Source organism: Sus scrofa, chromosome 13 (assembly GCF_054392235.1).
Source record: "Sus scrofa isolate SSC_HxYL_T2T_F1_AM1 chromosome 13, Sscrofa_HxYL_maternal_Yorkshire_Landrace_v2.0, whole genome shotgun sequence".
Lineage (NCBI taxonomy): Eukaryota > Metazoa > Chordata > Mammalia > Artiodactyla > Suidae > Sus > Sus scrofa.
In genome coordinates, this window is record NC_139395.1 from 197148584 (window position 1) to 197169495 (window position 20912).

A 20912-nucleotide genomic window follows, 5' to 3' on the forward strand; every position below is an offset into this window, starting at 1 on the left:
AAGATGAAAATTACACAAAGAAAAAAACTATCTTATACCCAATTTTGAGGAAAAAAATATTCATCTCCAAGGCCTAGTTTAGTAGTGGTAGATAGTGCTATTATTTTAGAATTTGATGAGCTGGCGGCACTGCAGAGGGACATCTACAACGTGGGACCAATCAAACTGATGTTCTCATATTCAATCAGCAATTAGCCCTGGTAGTGTGGAGTATAGGCTTAGGATGAGCAAAAAATATATACGCAGAAGTTATGCCATGCCACGCTAAAGTAAAATTTCATCAGAAATAATGAGTGTTACATGGCTGGACTTTTCTCCATTTAATTTCCAGACTTATTATCCAAATGCTCATCTGACAGTGTGAAACCAGACAGCTAAAAACTCCATCTAGATGTGTCATGAACTTCAAACTCATCATGCTGAAAATTAGGTTCACCACATATTCATTTAAAAATTATTTTGAGAAGATATTATGTTCAAGACAGCCTGTCTTTTCTCTCTTTCCACCTTACTCCCTCTTTCAGAAAACTTAAATCATAAGACAGTTGAGTGAAGGCTAAATATTTCTGATGAGTGCTAGCCAAAGCTAGCTACTTTATCAAATATTTTACATCTTCTTTAAGTATGGACATTATTCAGTAAGTAATTACACAAAATAGCCTTCTCACTTGGCCTGGGGCCTTCAGTTCTCTCTAACCTTGTTTTGGAAGCTTCCAGTATCAGTATTGGTACAACATTCAAAGCTTTCTATTTGTAGAGGCTACAGTGGCTCTCCATTAATGCCTGGGTTTTAAATGACAATAATAGGATCAAAAGGATATAACTACTACACATGGAAAGAGCAGATTTTTGTCCCTATCATACTAATTTTTTGCATGATTGAGGATACACGAGAAAATTATTGCTTTAGTGAGGGGATTTTTAAATTTTGGGTTATACCCAAAGACAGCAGGAGAATAAAAGATTGGATAATCGATAAATTTAGAGCATAATTTTGGAAGCAGGTTTCTTTTGTTCATTTCTTACTACTACAACCTACCTGCTATAATTGCCTGTCTCTGAGCAAACACTCAGACACCCACCCCACCCCCCCCATCTGGCCACACACATACACATGGAAAATCATATAAATCACTTTTTTTTTCCCACTGGAACCTGAAAAGGTTTTTCTCTATTTAATGTCTATGATATTTTACACAATTGCATAATAAGCTCTTTTTCTAGCTTAGTTTTCTTCCACTTTACTTCAGGGTACATTGTAACAGTAAATGTTTACAATGTTCTGACCAAGATTTTAGAAAAACGAAAGAAAAAGAAAATATTAGAATTATGATTTAGCCTACTCAGGCTGCTGTAACAAAATATTAAAGACTGGAGTCCTTAACATACATTTCTTTCTCACAGTTCTAGAGTCTGGGATGCCAGTAGATAAAATTGCTGGTGAGGACCCTCTTCCTGCGACGTGGGTGATCACCTTTTCCTTGTGTCCCTACATGGCGGTGACATCCCCAGTGTCTCTCCCTCCATTACAAAGGTACTACTCCCATCACAAGGGCCTCAACAGATGAATTTTGGGAGACACAAACATTCAGTCCATAGCAGTCTGTTTACAGTATTCACTTGATCTTCCTCAAAACCAGTTCAGTATCATTGAAAAATAGAGGAAAAAATGTTATATTCAACAAATTTATTACAAGCTATTTTTCCCCTTTATAAATCACTTTTTAGAAGAAGAAATTTATCATACTCTGAAATCTATCAACACCAATCAAAATACTGGCAAAAATAATACTCTGAAAATATTTCTTATACTCACTCATGGTTAGTATGTTTTCTTTTGAAAGTATTAAAGAAATTAATTTTGTATATTATAGAATGTTTGTATCCACCTCTAACCACAGTGTTTCTAACTTGTAACTACTTATATAAGACATGGTGCTGCTAGTGAAAGAGAAACGTATCAAATAGGAATATTATATAATTTAGGTAAGGGAAGCTAAAGCAGTAAAGAGACTTGAAATTTGAGCAGATTAAGACAATTGAGGTTTGTTTTTCAGTCATAGGTGTGTGCTCCTGGTTGGTGGAGATTCTTCTTCTTGCTACAATTCAGGGACTCATTTTCACATTGTGATTCTGCTACGCCCTCAGGGCCTCAATATCATTACCTGGCTTTAAGACATACATGAAAAGCACTCCTGCTTATTAAAAGTCTTAGCTGTAATCTGAACACATAATTTCTTCTCACAAGGCCATAGCCAGATTCAAAATGGACAGAGAAACACAGACTAGGAACAGCCATCATTCTGCATTCTAAAAAGCTGCGTACATTTTGCTAAACATTTTGCTAAACATAATGCTAAACATAATGCGTACATTTTGCTAAACATTTTGCTAAACATTTTGCTAAACATAATGCTTTTTCCAACATTAGGTTCCATGGGCACAGAAGTATTCACTCAAGAAATATAATTTTGGACAAGAAAGAAAAAAATTATTGAAAGTCATAAAAGCTTCTGTAAAATATATATATTTGATATCCCTAAAGTTGTTTTATTTTGATAGTTCTTAAAATTCTCTGAAATTACTTCTTTGTTAACCAAGGACATCTATTTATTTTTTTCAGTGTTTGATCAAACAGAAATATTGCAGAAACACGTGTAATGATGCAACAATATGACCCCAATTCATTCAGTTTCCTAATCATGATTTCAAAGATATATCTACAGACAGAAAACACAAATGTACATCCATTTCCTGGACCTGTGTATTTGTATATCAAAAGCCAATAGGTTGCTATGATCCTGACTGTGTAAACACTGACACTGAAAACTAGGATGGATTATCAATGACTTTATCACATTTCTTTACTAGTTATAGACAAGGAACTTCTGTATCTCTAGCTGCCACTACTCACTAAACTCAGATGAATTTATAGTTGATTAATTAAATTTTCTAACAGTATAATGCACTGTTTACTCAAATTTAATAAATCTAACACTAAATTTATATTCTTCCCCCTGATACTTGAAATATGCTTGTCTTCAATATCTTGGTAAATGATGCATAATGAATAATTGGATCTCATGTGAGAGATGTCATGTCCTTGTCAATATACTCTAAAGAAAGGGCATTTTAAGAAAACAGAACTGCAGAGTGGGAAAGAAGGAAGGAGAGAGGTGGGGGGGGGGAAGGAAGGAAAAGGAAAGGAAAGGAAAGGAAAGGAGAGAGAGGGAGAAAGAAAGGGAGGGAGGGAGGGGAAGAGAAGGAAAATGAAGGAAGGAAGGAAGGAAGGAAGGAAGGAAGGAAGGAAGGAAGGAAGGAAGGAAGGAAGGAAGGAAAGAAAGAAAATCAATGCAGCTACCAATACTGGTCAATGAGGTACACTGTATAGCACAGGGAACTATATCCAATCTCTTGGGAAAGAACATGCTGGAAGATGGTATGAGAATGCAAAAAAAAGACTGTATATACATGTATGACTGGGGCACTATGCTGTACAGCATAAATTGATACAACATTGGAAATCAACTATATTTTAATAAAATTTAAAAGATAGTCCTCTGGTCTATCTCTATTAAACAAAGAAGGATCACTAAACATTTAAAGGGATTCAGCAGCAAGGAAGAGATGAAAGAATAACAAATCAAACTGATTCTAAATAAAAGAAGCAATAATTCAGGAAGATAAAATTGCTTCATTTAAAACCCATTGATTATCCTCAAATAGATCAAAAGAATGTTGAATCCATAAAAAGAAACTGCTGGAAGCATAAAAGAATAAGAAAACAAAGAGTTCATAGAAATTAAAAATATAAATTCCATTAGATCACCAAATTAATATTTTCCGAGTCTAAAGGACCATGCTAGTAGGTTTTCTAGATAAAATATAGGGCACTTAGCTATATTTAGCATAAGATGAACAATGAGTGGCATTATGGAGGCATAAGTATGTCCCAAATATTGCAAGGGGTATCCTTAAGCAAAACAATATTTGTTATACTTCTGGAGTTAGAGTTTGACTGGATGGCTAGTATTTTTATTCACTAAATTTGGCAGTCGTGTTTGCTAGAAACATCAGGAGTGAGAGCTGGATATCATAAGCAAATAGTAACACAAAGAGTAATATAAAAAGAACTTGGATTTTTATATTAAAATATGATTTCCAGATTAAAAATTAAATTGCTGAGTACAAAAATGACATAGCTAAAGACTTAAATATGAAAGACAGAATCAGGAATGTCTTATAAGTCGAATCAAAAAAGATAGGAAGGGAAAACATGAGTGGAAAAAATGACAGGATACGGAGACTATATTTTAAAAAGCCAGAGGTCGCAATAAGGACAATGAAGAGGGGGTTTTTTAGAAATTATGTTTTCATTTTACATAGTGAAAATCTAGTGGACACTCTAAATTTGAAAATTCTTGAAAAGACATAAATATATTTTAATGTGCCCCAAGAAACCAATGGGTTAATTTATAACAATATCAAGGTAGAGGAGGTAAAGGAAGAGGATAAAAGAAAAAATGCTAAAATAATTCTCTTTCAAATGGGGAGAAAATAATGACTCAAAGGTATTTATTATTTACTTCTGTAGTGAAATATTTAGTCTGATTTTCTCCAAAGCAGAGCTTCAGACTAAAGCTTTAATAAATGTAGTTTATTTGGGAAGTCATTCCAGGAATGAGAAAAACAGTGAGTGAAATAGGGAAGGAAGAAAAGCAAATATATGAGCGGGTTATTGAGTTGGCTACCACAATAGGTGATTAAAACTCAATTCTAATGCATTTTCTGAGGAGCATTAGAAAAATTATTTTACATTAATCTCCCAGGAAATGAAACAGGAAAGCATTTATCCATCCACTCCCAGGCCCACTGGTAAAGCCCACATGTGTTCTATCTAATGTCAACACAATCAAAAGCAAAAGACCTCAGGCAAATGGATGTGTACAGTTGTCCTTTCTAGGTGAAAGCAAGTTGAATTTAATCCTCTGTTGATTGGCATTAAGAAGATTACATTTGCCAAATTAATAGTTATATATGAAGTACTAGAGCTTGTGTTTATATTTGTAGTAAAAATATATTCAACAAAGAAACTGAGAGTATCATTTGTTTAACTCTACGTTATTGCATCCTAATCTGGCATGATCAGTTTGTGTTTGCAGGGGCCATAGAGGCAAATTACATGGAGGTTTGATGTTGCCAACTCCTTTCTGCGTAATCCTTTAAATCTTTCATGGTGGCATCAATCTAAGCAGTTCCTCTGGGGGGGTGTATGGTTGCTTCTGAATTTCTGGTGTGTTTTTTGTTTTGTTTTGTTTTGTTTTGTTTTGTTTTAATGGGAAAGAGGAAACAGATTAAGGAGCATCCATTTGACCCTTTCTACAATGATGGCTCTTATTTCACAGGCCAAGAAATAAATTTCGGAGTTCTGCCAGTTGTAAAATAAATACTCAGGGAAATATCCTCAGAGTGGACACATGAACCATAGAATTCATCAAGAAATTGACCTGGGAATTCCACTTACATCCTGGACACCATCAGTCCCCACTTCATCCAGAAGACCATCGTGGCATTTTGGGTCTTCCAGTATTAGCATTATCTAAGACCTTTATCCAAACAATTTTCACAGAGTCTGGACATTGCCCTTTTCCCAAAATAATCACCTTAGTAAATAACTAGAGCTACCTGAGAAAGATTAGGATTTCTCTCAGAAATTAATGTGTTGATATTGCAAAATTTTTCTCAGTGGGATCTGGCCTCTTTTCAGCCAAGGGATACTGGGTATGTGAACTGACTGACATCTGGAAACTGGGTAAGGCACTGTGATTTTTCCATTGCAATGTCCAACTTCAGACTTCTGCTCACCAGAAGTTGTTGTTGTTGTTAATATAAGTCAGAAAGTTCTATATCTGATGATCATCCATCATGCTCTGTGGGAAACCACAATCTATTAGTTTCACCCAGAAATCATTGAAACAAAACATCCTGATTATTTCTCTCTAGCATGCAGACACTTTGCTAGCACAGAAAATGTAGAGAGACCTGGGCATTCAGCATTCTCAATTCTGCTGCCCATTTTCAGTAATTGTATCTAATCTGTCTCTGAAAATTATGTGCATCAAGCTGGCTTCCACCTTTCTTGAATCCCTTTATTCTTTATTCTAAGGACCTGAGTCTGATGGCACTATTTTCTACTCCTAATCCTAACCTCCAGATGTTAACTACCACTGCTTCTCCAAGAAGCTAGGCTCTTCCTCACTAATACATTTCTTACTATCCAAGCAAAGAGACTGTCCTCTGAGACCTCTTAGGAAACAGCCAGTAGATAGGTTCCCTGGTCTCACATGATGGAACCATTCAACAATTCCCATTTCCCTGAGCTTTTTGTGCCTTTTCTTAATACCGTGTCAAAGCTGTCCCAATATTTATTTCCATTTCATTCTTGAAGATCATTGCTATGTCCAACATATGAGAAGCCATTCTGAGGCATATTTGAACAGGTGAAATTTATCAGGACCTCAAAACGTGGCACCTACGACAATAAGTTTTTCCCTACCCAGGATCATAATTTACCCCTTCAATTTGAACATCCTCAAGATTTGACATATTTATTTTCTGGTTCCTGGTGGCATGTCTTAGCCAAACGTGAGATTTCCTTTGACTTGTGAGCTATTTTCTCCCACAGCAAGAACTGTATTTTCTAGCTAAGACTCTTATTACAATGTGAGCTCTAGAAAATGGAGAAGAACAAAGGGCAAAAACATCAATTTTGAGATGCAGGTCTTGGTTTAGTTTTTGCAGATTCTTTAAACAAGATTAGTCTTTTTCCCCCCTAGTATGCAAACTCTTTACTAGCACAGAGAATTAAGAGAAACCAGGCTGTTCCACAGTGCCAGGTTTGCCGGTATTAATGTCTTCTTTCCAAGTTTCTGATTCACTGTCCCTTTTTATCAAGGCCTTGTCTCTGACATAAGAGAATTGTTAAAGTTTTACATTCTTTATTGCCCTGCTATATACTTACAATTAGATACCAGACCTAATTTCAGAATAATATCTCCTGCAAATACATGTGGAAATATCCTTAGAAGCAACAATGATTTAGATAGTATACCTTGAGTTAACATTAACTAAAATGAACCATTTTCTTTTTTTTCTTTTTTGCTTCAGTGTTTTATTTAAAGAAATTAAACATTACATACATAACCCCTATGATAGAGAAATTATAAAAATAACATAACATTTATATATATGTATGTATATCTTTGCTGCAATTTGCTCTTTTCACTAAATATTTTTGAGAAAACCCATTTTACTGTTGAACTTTTAACTCTTGAACCTGACTCTTGATTTTTTTAATCAATAATGGTTGTTGAATAAATAAATGAATAATTGATTCAACTTTCATGCATTAAGAGCTGAAGAGTTTTAGGAGAAACAGAATAAACCTAAAATGATATTACATGTGTCTGTGTGTTTGCAGGGAGCTCTGCTAACTGAAATTAGTAAAATAAAGTAAAACAATAAAGTATATAATAATAAAGCATAAAAAGAAAATATAAAGAAAGTGTTTATATTTGTGAAAAAAAATTGTTTTTTCCTTTTAAGGACTATACCTGAGAAATATGGAAGTTCCCAGGCTAGGAGTCACATCAGAGCTACAGCTGCCAGCCTATGCCATAGCCAAATCAATACCAGATCCAAGTTGCATCTGTGACCTACACTGCAGCTTAAGGCAACACTGGATCCTTAACCCACTGAGCGAGGTCAGGGATCAAACTCACATCCTCATGGACAACTGTGTCAGGTTCTTAACCTGCTGAGCCACAACAGGAACTCCAAAAACATTATTTAACATAATTTTACCACAAGCTATTCAAGTATATCCTAAAGTGTGTGTTCATTTAAGAGTATACTGTGTATGCATGTCAAGAAATCCTTTCTTCCCATCTTTTAAAGTTTTATTGAAGTATAGTTGATTTACAATGTTGTGATAATTTCTGCTGTAGAAAATGATTCAGATATATATATACCCCCATTCTTTTTCTAATTCTTTTCCCATATAGATTATTACAGATTATTGGGTAGAGGTCTCTGTGCTATATAGCAGGTCTTCACTGGCCAATCATTCCATGTACCACAGTGTGCACATGCCAATCTCAAAGTCCTAATCCATCCCCCCCATCCCTTTTGGTAATCATAAATTTGTTTTCAAAGTCTATAAGTCTGTTTCTCTTGTGAAAATAATGTCATTTGTATCTTTTTTTAGATTCCACACATAAGTGATATCATATGATGTTTGTGTTTATCTGATTTACTTCACTTAGTATGATAATGTCTAGGTACATCCATATGGCTGAAAATGGCATTATTTCATTTCTTTTTTGTGGCTGCATAATATTCCATTGCACATATGTACCTCAACTTCTTTATCATTCCTCTCTTAATGGATATTTGGGGTGTTTCCATGCCTTGGCTATTGTAAAGAGTGCTGCAATGAATATTGGGGTGCATGTATCTTTTTGAATTATGGTTTTCTCTGGATAGATGCGCAAGGAGTGGGAATGCTAGATCATGTGGTAGTTCTATTTTTAGTTATTTGGGGAACTTCCATAACATTTTCTATAGCAGTTGTACCAATTTTCATTCCTACCAACAATGTAGGAGGGTTCCCTTTTCTCCACATCCTCTCTCTAATAATTGGTGATGTTTAACATCTTTTCATGTGCTTTTTGGCAGCTGTCTCTCTTATTTGGAGAAATGTCTGTTTAGATCTTCTAATCACTTTTTAATTGGGATGTTTGGATTGGTTTTGGTATAAAGCTGAACATGATAATCGTATATTTTGGAGATTAATCCCTTGTCAGTTGCTTCATTTGCCAAGATTTTCTCCCATTCTGTGGGTTATCTTTTCATTTTATTTTGGTTTCCTATGCTATGCAAAGGGTTTTAAGTTTAAGTAGGTCACATTTGTTTATTTTTGTTTTTATTTTCATTACTCCAAGAGGTGGATCTCAAAAGGTGTTGCTGCAATTATTTATCTCAAAGAGTATTCTACCTATGTTTTCCTCTAAGAGTTTTATAGTGTCAGGTCTTATATTTAGGTATTTAATCCATTTTGAGTTTATTTTTTGTTTATGGTGTTAGAGAGTGTCTCAGTTTTATTCTTTGACATGTAACTGTCAGTTTTCCCAGCATCACTTATTGAAAAGACTGTCTTTTCTCCATTGTGTATTTTTGCATCCTTTGTCATAGATTAGTTGACCACAGGTGTGTAGGTTTATTTCTGGGCTTTCTATACTGTTCCACTGATCTATATGTCTGTTTTTGTACTAGTACCATACTTTTTTGATGAATGTAACTTTGTGGTATAGTCTGAAACCAGGAAGCCTGATTCCTCCATTTCCATTTTTCTTTCTCAGAACTGTTTTGGCTAGTCAGGGTTTATGTGTTCCATACAGATTTATTTATTTATTTATTTATTTGCTTTTTAGAGCCACACCTGCTGCATATGGAGGTTCTCAGGCTAGGGGTCAAATCAGAGCTACAGCTGCTGGCCTACACCACAGCTACAGCAACGCCAGATCCGAGCCGCATCTGCGACCTATACCACAGCTCACGTCAATGCCAGATCCATAGCCCACTGAGCAAGGCCAGGAATCAAACACACAACCTCATGGTTCCTAGTTGGATTCATTTCCACTGTGCCACATGGGAACTCCCTTTTTTTATACATATTTTTTCCTAGTTCCATGAAAAATGCCATTAATAATTTTATAGGGATTTCATTGAATTTGTAGATTTCCTTGACTAGTAGAATCATTTTGACAATATTGATTCTTCCAATCCAAGAACATTGTATATCTTTCTATCTTTTTGTGTCATCAATGATTTCTTCAACAGTTTCTTATAGTTTTCAGAATACAGGTCTTTTGCCTCCTTAGATTCATTCTAGATATTTTATTCTCTTTGATACAATGGTAAGTGGAAATATTTCCTTAATTTCTCTTTCTGATCTTTCATTGTTAGTGTATGGAAATGCAATAGATTTCTGTGTATTCATTTTGTATCCTGCAACTTTACCAAGTTCTTTGATGAGCTCTAACAGGCATCTGGTAGCTTCTTTAGGATTTTCTATGTATATTATCATGTCATCTACAAATAGTGACAGTTTTCCTTCTGTTCCAATTTCAACTCATTTTATTTCTTTTTCTTCTCTGATTGCCATGGTAGGACTTCCAAAACTATGTTGAATAAAAGTGGAAAGAGTGGACATCCTTTTCTTTTTCCTGACATCAGCAGGAATTGAGAAGGACATTAGCTATGAGTTTGTCATATATGGCCTCTACTATGTTGAGGTAGTTTCCCTATATGCTTATTTCCTGGAGGAGTTTCTTTCTTTGTTTGTTTGTTTGTTTTCCTTCAGCATATTCAAAGCAGTTTACAGTAGCCAGACAGCTCCACAATCTTTAAACTTTCCATTGTCCTGTTACATCCAATTATTGCAAGGTTATGCAACAATTTCTGCGTAACTCAACACTTTCTCTCCCCACTACACTTTTATTTAAATCCATCTCATGTGTGTGATGGTTAATTTTATGTGTTAACTTTACTGAGTGATGATGCTCAGACAGGTTGCCAAATATTATTCTAGATATTTCTGTGAGGGTGTTTTAGATGAGATTAATATTTAAATTTGTGTGCCTTAAGTAAAATCCAATTATCTTCCATAATGTGATAGAACTCATCAAATCAGAGCAAAAAACTGACATCTCTCAAGCAAGAAGAAATTCTGCCAGCAGACAGTCTTTGGGCTTGAACTGCAGCATTGAATCTTCCTAGGTCTCCAGGTTGCCAACCTTCAGGCATAAATTGAAGCATCATTCTTTCTGGGTCTCCAGTTTGCCAGCCCAACCTGTATATCTTGAACCTACCAGTCTCAGTGATGTCAGCAAGATGGAAAAATACAAGGTTCCCAGTTGTAGTCCCGCCCCCACCCCCAACCAAGAAACACTGATTGAACAGCTATCTATGAATGAGAATGTCTGTGAGAATTATAGAATCCAGGGAAAATGTTACAGCATACCAATGGAGCAAAAACAAGTAAGAAAAACTGCACCAAAATGAGTAAGAAGAGTACTATATCCATAAAATACTTATCCCTCAAGCCACCACAGCACAGTGCTTGAAGGATACTCTGGGCCCACAATTTCTCTTAGAGGAGAAAGAGAGACCAAGGTTGACATTTTCCAACTTCTTCAGCATTTGACACTGCCTTAATGGCCCATTTATTCTCAAACCATACAGAGCTGTGGGGGAATTGCAATGGGAAGCCTGTCTGGAGGAAGCTAGGAACAAATAAAAGGATCATAAATTTGAGCTGCCAGCAAGTGTGAATCTTGGCACTAGCCCCTTAACCTCCACCAGTGGCCATACTAGCCTTGCCAAACTTCAGCCCCTCCAGGTCCTTGTCAGCTTTTCCCAACCAAGGAGCCTTCCCCAGTTCTGTAGAAGGCCAATAACTCCCTGAGTCACCCTATGCAATGATCGAGGCTGTCAGGAGCCTTTCTACTACCATGGAGCCCAGTCAGCAGCCTTGCAACTAAGGAGCCCACTTTTAGCTCTGCCAACCACATAGTCTTGTCGGGAGTCCTTTTGGGAAACTCACAACCACATAGCTCTGCCTAATATCTCTGCCCAAACATAGTCCCACTATTGAACCTTGCCAGCAGCTTTACCTGACCAAAGAAACCAATAAGTAGCCTCACCCACTTTAAAATCCCACCAGTATAACTGCAAAGCTCTGCCTACTGTTCTTGCCCAACTGGAAAATCTCCATCAGTAGCCTCACCTCACTGTGGATGTCAGCTGAATCTGCTGTTGAGGCTCTTTATTGTCATTTTTAGTGTAGTACAGTCATTGTACTGCCTTGCCTGAATGTGGAGCCTCACTAGCCAGCCCCAACTGACTATGGAGTCCCAGCAACAGACTCTGACCAACAATGGAACCCTGACAACAGGTTTTATATGAACATGAACCTTGAGTAACAGGTCCCCTACAACCTTAGAATCCCATTAGCAGGCCCTACTCCTTAACCACAGCCCATAGTAGTAGGTTCTACCACGTTATGGACACTGCCAACTAGCTCACCCAGAATCCTAAGCCAGCTGAATGGTGAATGCTTTCCCCTGCCAAAGCCAGCCTTTAAAGTTCAATGCAAAGATAACAGTGCAAGGATACAAGGATCATGAAGAAGCAGAGAAACATGACATCATCAAAGGAAGCCATTAGTCTCCAGTAATTGACCCTAAAGAAATTCATACCTATAAACTACTTCATATTAAAATAATCATTTTAAAAAAGCCTAGTGAACTACAAAAAAAAGATAAAAACAATGAAATGAAATTAGGAAAACAATACATGAACAAAATAAGAAATTCAACAAAGAAATAGATCCCATAAAAAGATTGAAAATAAATATTAGAGTTGAAGAATACAATGACTACACTGCACTAAAAATGTCCATATAGAGCCTCACAGCAGATTCAGCAAGAAGAAGAAAGAATTAGTGAACACAAAGATAAGTCATTTGAAATTATTCAGTCAGAGAAGCAAAAAGAAAAAAGAATGAGAAAGAGTGAAGATAGCCAATGAGATTAATGAGATATCTTCAAATGAAACAATATGCACATTCTGGGAGTCCCAGAAGGAGAAGAGAGGGAGAAGGGGGGCAGAGAGATTATTTGAAGAAATAATGGCTTAAAAACTTTTCAAATCTGCAGAGGGAAATGGAGATTGAGATTTACGAAGCCCAAAAGCTTCCAAATAGGTTGAATCTAAAAGAGTTACACAAAAAATCACATTATAAAGTTAAACATAAAGAGAATATTCTAAAAATAGCAAGAGAAAATTGATTTATTACACTCCATGGAACCCCCATGAGATCATTAACAGTTTTTTTCCTGAGAACTTTTGCAGGCAATGCAAAACTGGGAGGATACATTCAAAATACTGATATTAAAAAAAAAAGTGACAGTCAAGAATACTATATCCAGCAAAACTGTCCTGCATTAATTAAGGATAGATAAAGATCCTCCCAGAAAACAAAAACTGAGGGAGTTCATTACCACTAGACCTGCCTTCCAAGAAGCAGACTTGCAAGCCCCCATAATTGTGTGACCAATTCTGCAACATAAATCTCTCTCTGCATACGCATAACCTATCTGTTGTTTCTCGGAGAATCCTGAATAAAACAGGTGAGACTCAGTTCTTCTATGCTAAGACAGGACAGGAGATATCTTCATCCTCTTAAGACAAGACACAGGATTATTATTACCTTTTTACAGCAAATGATCCTGCTCCAAAATCCCATCCAGAGTCCATGCTTTAAAGGCCATTCCTAAAACTAGCTGTCTTAGCACAGATTCTCCACAAAGGCCAGCCTGGGATAGAGATGTGTGTGCAGATTTATGAAGTAAGCTCAGGAAGTAGGAGTTAGGCATAGGGGTTGTAAAAGAGGAGAGTAAGGAAAGCTAATAGAAGGATGAACGATGGATTTGGCTATCACTTCAGGCCATTAGTTCCTTTTCTGCCAGATCATTTAACAATTTTTATGAAATGAGTCATTTAAGTATTGACTCTCAACTACTGTTGGCTAAGAGTGGCCCCATGGGCTTGGAGCACCCACACATCTGTATTCCACACAGTGAGTGCTGATTGGGTTCTCTGTAGCATCAATAAGCCTTGGCACAGGAAAAAAGAAGTAAGCACTGGTCTGAAGTGAGATGTGCTCAGGTTACATTTGCATGAGGCAGGTGGAAACTTGCATAGAACCAATTGCCAGAGCAGTGGCTAGAGTCAAATGTGGGGCTGAGACATTCTGAAGTGTTATACAAGAGGAGTCTATACATACATTGTAAGCGTCCAGAGACCCAAAAGAGAATCAAATAAAAATGTTTAAAAATGGGAAAGGTGGACTGAGAAGTATGATAGGAACAAGAAGAAAGATATTTAATTTTATTTGTATCCTTTTGAATGACATGGTTATTCTTATATGATTATAGTACTTTTTAAGTTAAATAACAATAACAAAATAGGTAAATAAAGTATGATTCTATTAATATTATTCCTTCAATGTTTCTCACTTGCTTTGAATATAAAATCTAAGCTCTGCCTTCAGAATCTGAATTGATATTTCTCTCCAACCATCCTTTTCCACTCCCTTCTTCATACTCTCAAACTTCACACATAACTCCTAGCATTTCTCAACTGTCATGCTATCTCTTATTTGTCACACTTTACACATGTGAGTCAACCTCAATAGAATGTATCCGTCCTCATTTTATTTAGATGCTAATAATAATAATAATAATCATAAAGATATGGTATATTTTTAATATGCAAGGCTGGGCTGTTTGTTTGTTTGTTTGTTTGTTTGTTTATTTATTTATTTATTTATTTATTTTAGGACTGCACCCACAGCATATGGCGATTCCAAAGATAGGGGTCGAATCAGAGCTGCAGCTGCTGGCCTACACCACAGCCACAGCAATGGCAGATCTGAGCCACATTTGCAACCTACACCACAGCTAACAGTGATGCTGGATGATTAACCCATTGAGTGAGGCCAGGGATCAAACCTGCATCCTCATGGATACTAGTTGGATTCATTTCCACTAAGCCACAATGGGAACTCCTGGGCACATTTTTCAAATATAATTCTTGCATGTTTTTGTAGTTAAATTCTTGATAAAACCTCTCTTCAAAGCCTTCTCATTTCCAAACTGATCTAGATAACTTCTTCTGAGACCCCACAGAATCTTTTACATACTTGTCTCAAAAAAATGCATTTATTCCACTTTACCATAATTATTTCTTCTCTATTTCTCTCACCAGATTGGGATTGCTGATCTCCTTTAGGGTGGAGATTATGATCTTGATCTGTCTATTACATAACACAATGTTAACATTGAAAGTTGGGTACTTTATCAAGGTCAGTTCTAATTGTAATGATAGTTTATAGCCGTCTTAAGACTATTTTACTTTTCAGGGTACTAAGAGTTGATATTATTTTCTTTTCCTCATTATGTTTGTACAGTTGGGTGCTTTAATTCAGGAACTACATAATTACAGTCTCCTTAATACTTATGTAAACTTATTTTAATCAATATTTTTACTCCATTTATTTAATTTGTTCATAGAAGTCTTCTTTGTAATTTCTATTATGTTGACTTTCAGAATTCTCTTCCCTGACATTACTCATAATGTTTGATAGTAATATATTAGAATTTTGATCATATCCACCTAACATCTAAAACTCATTCCCTTTAGACTCTTATTTTATAAGTATTTTTCAATACTCAAAAACAGCACTGAAATTTCAAAAAAGATTCCACTATCCCAGTGGGAATAAAGCTCTACAACCTAGAGCTATCTGAGTCAAAGTAATTTTCTATATATATTCCTTTATAAGTAATTACATTATTTTTATAATGTTCTCCCAATATTGGAGAAAACACCTGAACACTGATATCTTAACATTACTCTAGGCATGAAACAAGCAAAAATGTAATCACAGTATCAGCATCTCTATTTAAACCCCTTCAAAGTAGTTTGGATCAGGTCTCACACTGTGTCTAAAAGTAGATATTTATAAATTGCTTTGAATTATATGATACCTTTCTTCTCCCAAGGAGCTTATTCTGAGGGTATTTATACAGTGGCATTTCAAATAATTGATTTGTTTCAGTGTGCATGTCCAGAGGCCCCAAGGACATGGCCATGTTTTTCACAGACCTAATAAGTAAAATTAACTTGGGGCAAAAACCAATGAAGGTAAGCTAATGCAATCCAGAGGGAGGAACAAAGACTCAGCATGTTGTTTGTCATTCATCTCATGGACTAGTTTTCTGCGTGCTGCAAAAATATTGATGATATACAAGTTATTGAATTTTCCTATTTCCATCCCACGTCCTGTGCCAACCCAGTAACTGACTGTGGGCAAGGAGTCACTACACATTTTGCAGCTGCAATACATTTACTTAGTAGAAATTATGTTATTGGTGAGTTGTATTTTAATAGCATTACCTGCCAGCATTACAGTGACTGATGAGATCATATTGTAAATAAATTTAAATTCCTTAGATAATTAGAAGTAGCAAATCATAGCTCATATCTTCCTTAGCAGATAAAAGAGACCTCCTGCTTCAGCTCCATGGCAAGCAGGCCCACCCTACTGTTACCTGACTTGTGGAAATTCCTGGAATTCTCTAATAAACATTTGTCTCAAAAGAACCTCACGATACTGCCTGACTTGAGGCATCAAGGATGAAAGATCTTATCTAACACAACAGATTTTGGAACAGAAAGTGGTGTTAAAACTTTCAGTTTAAAAACCAAAACAAACAAAAAAAAACTTTTAGTTTTTAGTAGTACATTTTATAAGACAATGACACTATTCCTTGAATTTACAGCTTAACTATTTTCTATTTTCTGCTTTGGATACAACTCTAATGTATGACTGTATTTAACAAATTAGGCTTGTACGAAATACTATAACCTTAAAAAGAAGGCAGGTACTTTTCTTTAGTCACCATTTACGTTGTTTCAGTCTGAATCTAGATCTATTTTTACCTTAATAAAGTATTTGTCTTATTTTGTTTAATTTTAAGTAGATATCAAAAGTTCATGCATATCTTAGGAGTGTATTTCTCAGCAATATTGTATGCCCAAGCTATCAAGGTCAGAATTAGAGAAGAAATGAGTAAAGGAGAATGATGTGCAGGTGCACATTAATTTTTTACATATTAATGGTGACTTAATCTCACTTGAAATGCAATCAAAATATTAACACAAGATGCTATCTACTATTCTGGGTAAAATCTTAAATAACAAGAGAATTTCATAAAAGCTTTTCTTAACATAGTCAGTTTTCTATTAAATAACATAGTCTAAAATATTCTTTTTTTTTATCACAGTCCTTTTTTTTTCCCATTATTGAACAGTTTGGTGCAACTTTGCCCCAGGCCAACAGCTAACATATCTAACAAATATCTGCCAGTGGAGGCAATAGAACTAATGTTACCTGCCAGTTCAGCTGAGTCTCAGCCTCCAATTTAATTACTCTGATGTCCTCAGGATCCTATATGTCACAGAAGGAGCTCTGTATCACAGCTCCACGTGCCTTAACCAGTTTCCAGAAATACCTCCTGCACTGAGGCTTCTTTGCAAACACATAGGTTTGAAAGGAACTGTATATTGGATTCACATCTGCAAAATTTACTATGTCCAGTTATGGGAAGTTAAAGATTCTATAAGACTTCTTCAAATTGTTCTGTTAACTGTTTTATTTTTCTTTAACAATCTTCGCATTAGTCTTCTACATTAATAGATATGTTAATAACTATGGATTTTAAAGGAGAACAGTTGTCCTACCTGTGTGTTTTTCTCCAGTGATTTTTCAATAGCACAGGTGTAGACACTATGTGGCGAGTTGGATTTAACTTGTTTCCTAAAATAGGTAGAATAGAAAAAAGACTTTAAATGGGTTGAAAGTATACATAATAATATTAAAAATAATTGTTCACTTAACGCTTTCTAAATCTGAGCCCACCTGAAACAGTCTTCTCATAATGTCTAGGATAAGAATAATGTTTAAAAAGTGATGTTTTTACTTCTTCCTCTAGGAATAATGAAGTAATAGGGCTAAGATTTACCATTCTGCCCTTAAGTGACTTTAAAAAAAAAATCAAAATATTTTAAAAACCAGTGGTTTTCATTATATTGGAAAGTATGACCTCTGAGGGAAAGGGCAAAAAACACAAGGTAAGCCCTACAATTGCCCTGCCCTCCTGTCTAAAGAAGTTCCCATTATATGCCACAGGGATAGGGAACTACAAGAGAGCCTGTAGGGATTCCTAAGTTGAAAGATAAATTCAGAGTCCAGAGAGACCAAGATGCCTTAAATTTGCAGGGCTGAGAGACAGCTTAAAGAGAGAGAACCTCAGAGGTCTGCAGAGAACTCCCCTTGAGTCTTTGTCATGACCAAGAGTGTAATTCCTATATGCAGAGTGGAGAGCTTCCTATCTTGTCGGTCATTGGGTGAAGTCCTTAGAAGGGCATTGCTCTAAACCATACCTCAAAATGAGCAACCTGTTTCCAGGTAACTTACTGCTTCCCTGAATAAAGTCCAAAAAATATATAAGACATGCAAATACTCTAGCACACTACATATAAAATTCACAATGTGACATTCAGTCAAAAAAAACACCAGGCATGCAAAGCAGAAGAAAAATCAATCAGTACAAACAGATGCAGAAATGACACACGTGAAAGAATTCATAGTCAAGACTGTTAAAACAGGCACTATAAATATGCTCCATATGTCCAGCAAAGTGGATGAAAGTGGACATGAAAAGGAGAAACATGGAAAATGTTTTTAAAATTTTAAAAACCAAAATTGAATTTCTAGAGATAAAATATACCAAAAAATGCACATTCTTTTGGAATATTTACCAAAATAGAAAATATTTTGGGCCACAAAACAAGTCCTAAGGAATATAAAAGTTTACAAAACATGGAGTTCCCATCGTGGCTCAGCGGTAATGAATCCAACTGGTATCCATGAGAACATGGGTTCGATCCCTGGCCTTGCTTAGTGGGTTAGGATCCGATGTTGCCCTGAGCTGTGGTGTAGGTCGCAGACGCAGCTTGGATCTAGTGTTGCTATGGCTCTGTGGCTGTGGAGGCAGGCAGCTAAAGCTCTAATATCACCCCTAGCCTGGGAACTTCCATATACCATGGGTACAGCCCTAAAAAGAGAAGAAAAAAAATTACAAACCATGAAAAGTATGTTGTCTGGCCACAGTTAAATTAAACTAGAAATCAATAACAGAAAAATACATGGAAAGTCCATAAATATTTTTAAACACACTTATCAATAATTGATGGTTCAAAGAAGTTACGAAGAAAATTAGCAAATATATGAACTAAATAAAAATGAAAACATAATAGGTCAAAATTTGTGGGACACAAGTAAAACAGTTCATAGATTAGTATAGTTTTAAATGCTTATATAAGAAAAATAGATACTCATGTTGCAACAGAAGAAAGGGTGGGGGAAAAAATGTAATTGTAATGTATACATGTAAGGATAACCTGACCCCCTTGCTGTACAGTGGAAAAATAAAAAAATAAAAAAAATATTAAAAAAAAAGAAAAATAGAAAAGTCTGAAATTAATATACTAAACTTTCACAATAATACATTAGAAAATGAAGACTGAATAATATTCAAATTAAAAGAAGGAAGCTAAGAAAAGAGCATCAATCAATAAAAGAATAAAACTCCATATATTTTAAAATAAAATTCACATTTTATGGCAAGGCAAGAAAAATTAAACACAAAAAAATTTTATCTGTCCTTTGGTCTCCTCTCTCACCATGCTGCGCATTATGTGCCCACATTATGCATCAACCAAATCTCCCCATACGCAGGAATACCTGTTCAACCATACAAAACTACTTTCTCCTAGCATCAGCAAAACAGCTCCTTAAAAGCCAACATTTCTTCTTGATCCTGTAAGGGCTCATATGACCTACCACAATAAACACTTCGATCTGGATCATGTAAACTATCAGTAACACATCATATGATGTACAGCCCTGCCTCAAAAAAACTTTTATAACTGTGCCTTGACTTCTGACATTCGAACAGTTCTCGGAGCTTTCTGAGATGCCCTTTCTGGGATGTAATCTTCAAATTTGGTTCAAATAAAAATTTCCACTTTTTTATTAGATTGATTAATTTTTCATCTAGAATGTGTAAGTGTAAGTGTGTGCGTGCAAGTGTGTGTGTGTGTGTGTGTGTGTGGAGAGAGAGAGACAGAGAGAGAGAGAGATGGAAAGAAAGGGAGAGAGACAGTAGTTCCCATCATGGCTCAGCAGTTATTAGAGAACCCGACTAGCATCCACGAGGACTCGGGTTCGATCCCTGGCCTCACTCAGTGGGTTAAGGGTCCAGCATTGCTGTGAGCTGTGGTGTAGGTCGCAGATGAGGCTTGGATCCCAAGTTGCTGTGGCTATGGCATAGGCCAGCAGCTACAGCTCCAACTGGACCCCTAGCCTGGGAACCTCCATATCTCCATATGCCTCAGTGAGGCCCTAAAAAGATAAAAAGACAAAAAAAAAAAAAAAAGAAAGGGAGAGAGACAGACAGAAAGAAACACAGAAAAATCAATAAAAATAAAGGCAGGTTATTTGTGATCAATAAAATTGATAAACTTCTAGTCCAGAAAAAAAGGAAAGATGATACATATTGCTAATATCATAAATGAAGGAAACTCACTACAGTTGCTACAGATATTAAAAGAATAATAAAGAAATATTGTGAAAAACTGCACTTCAATTATTTCAACAACTTAGATGAAATGAATAGATTTCTTTTTCAAAAAACTACTAAGCCTCATTCAAGAACAAGCAGATAAACTGACTAATCCTATATATATTTTAAAAATTGAATTTTTATTTAACAACTTTCCCAAAAAATAAATTGTAGGCCTATGTAACGCTTCACTAGTGAATTCTACCAAATAGTTAAGGAAACACACACACCAATTCATATTGCAGCCCATTCTGAGGCTAGTGTTACTCTGATGACAAAACTGGATAAAGAGATTATGAAAAAGAGAGAAAGAGAGAAAGAGAAAGAGAGAGAGAGAGAGAGAGAGAGAGAGAGAAAGAAAGAAAGAAAGAAAGAAAGAAAGAAAGAAAGAAAGAAAGAAAGAAAGGAAGGAAGGAAGGAAGGAAGGAAGGAAGGAAGGAAGGAAAAGAAAAGAAAAGAAAAGAAAAGAAAAGAAAAGAAAAGAAAAGAAAAGAAAAGAAAGAGGAAGGAAGGAAGGAAGGAGGGTGGGAGGGAGGG

General features: G+C 35.7%; 1 long non-coding RNA gene across 4 annotated transcripts in view; it reads right to left on the reverse strand.

Moving 5' to 3' along the window:
* Positions 1 to 20912, reverse strand: part of LOC106505481 (uncharacterized) — a 712816-nt gene that overhangs the window by 322356 nt on the left and 369548 nt on the right. For all 4 annotated transcript variants that reach the window (XR_014825020.1, XR_014825024.1, XR_014825021.1 and 1 more), the window contains one exon: positions 17431 to 17506. This is a non-coding gene — a long non-coding RNA (uncharacterized LOC106505481). The remainder of the gene's footprint in view (positions 1 to 17430; positions 17507 to 20912) is intronic.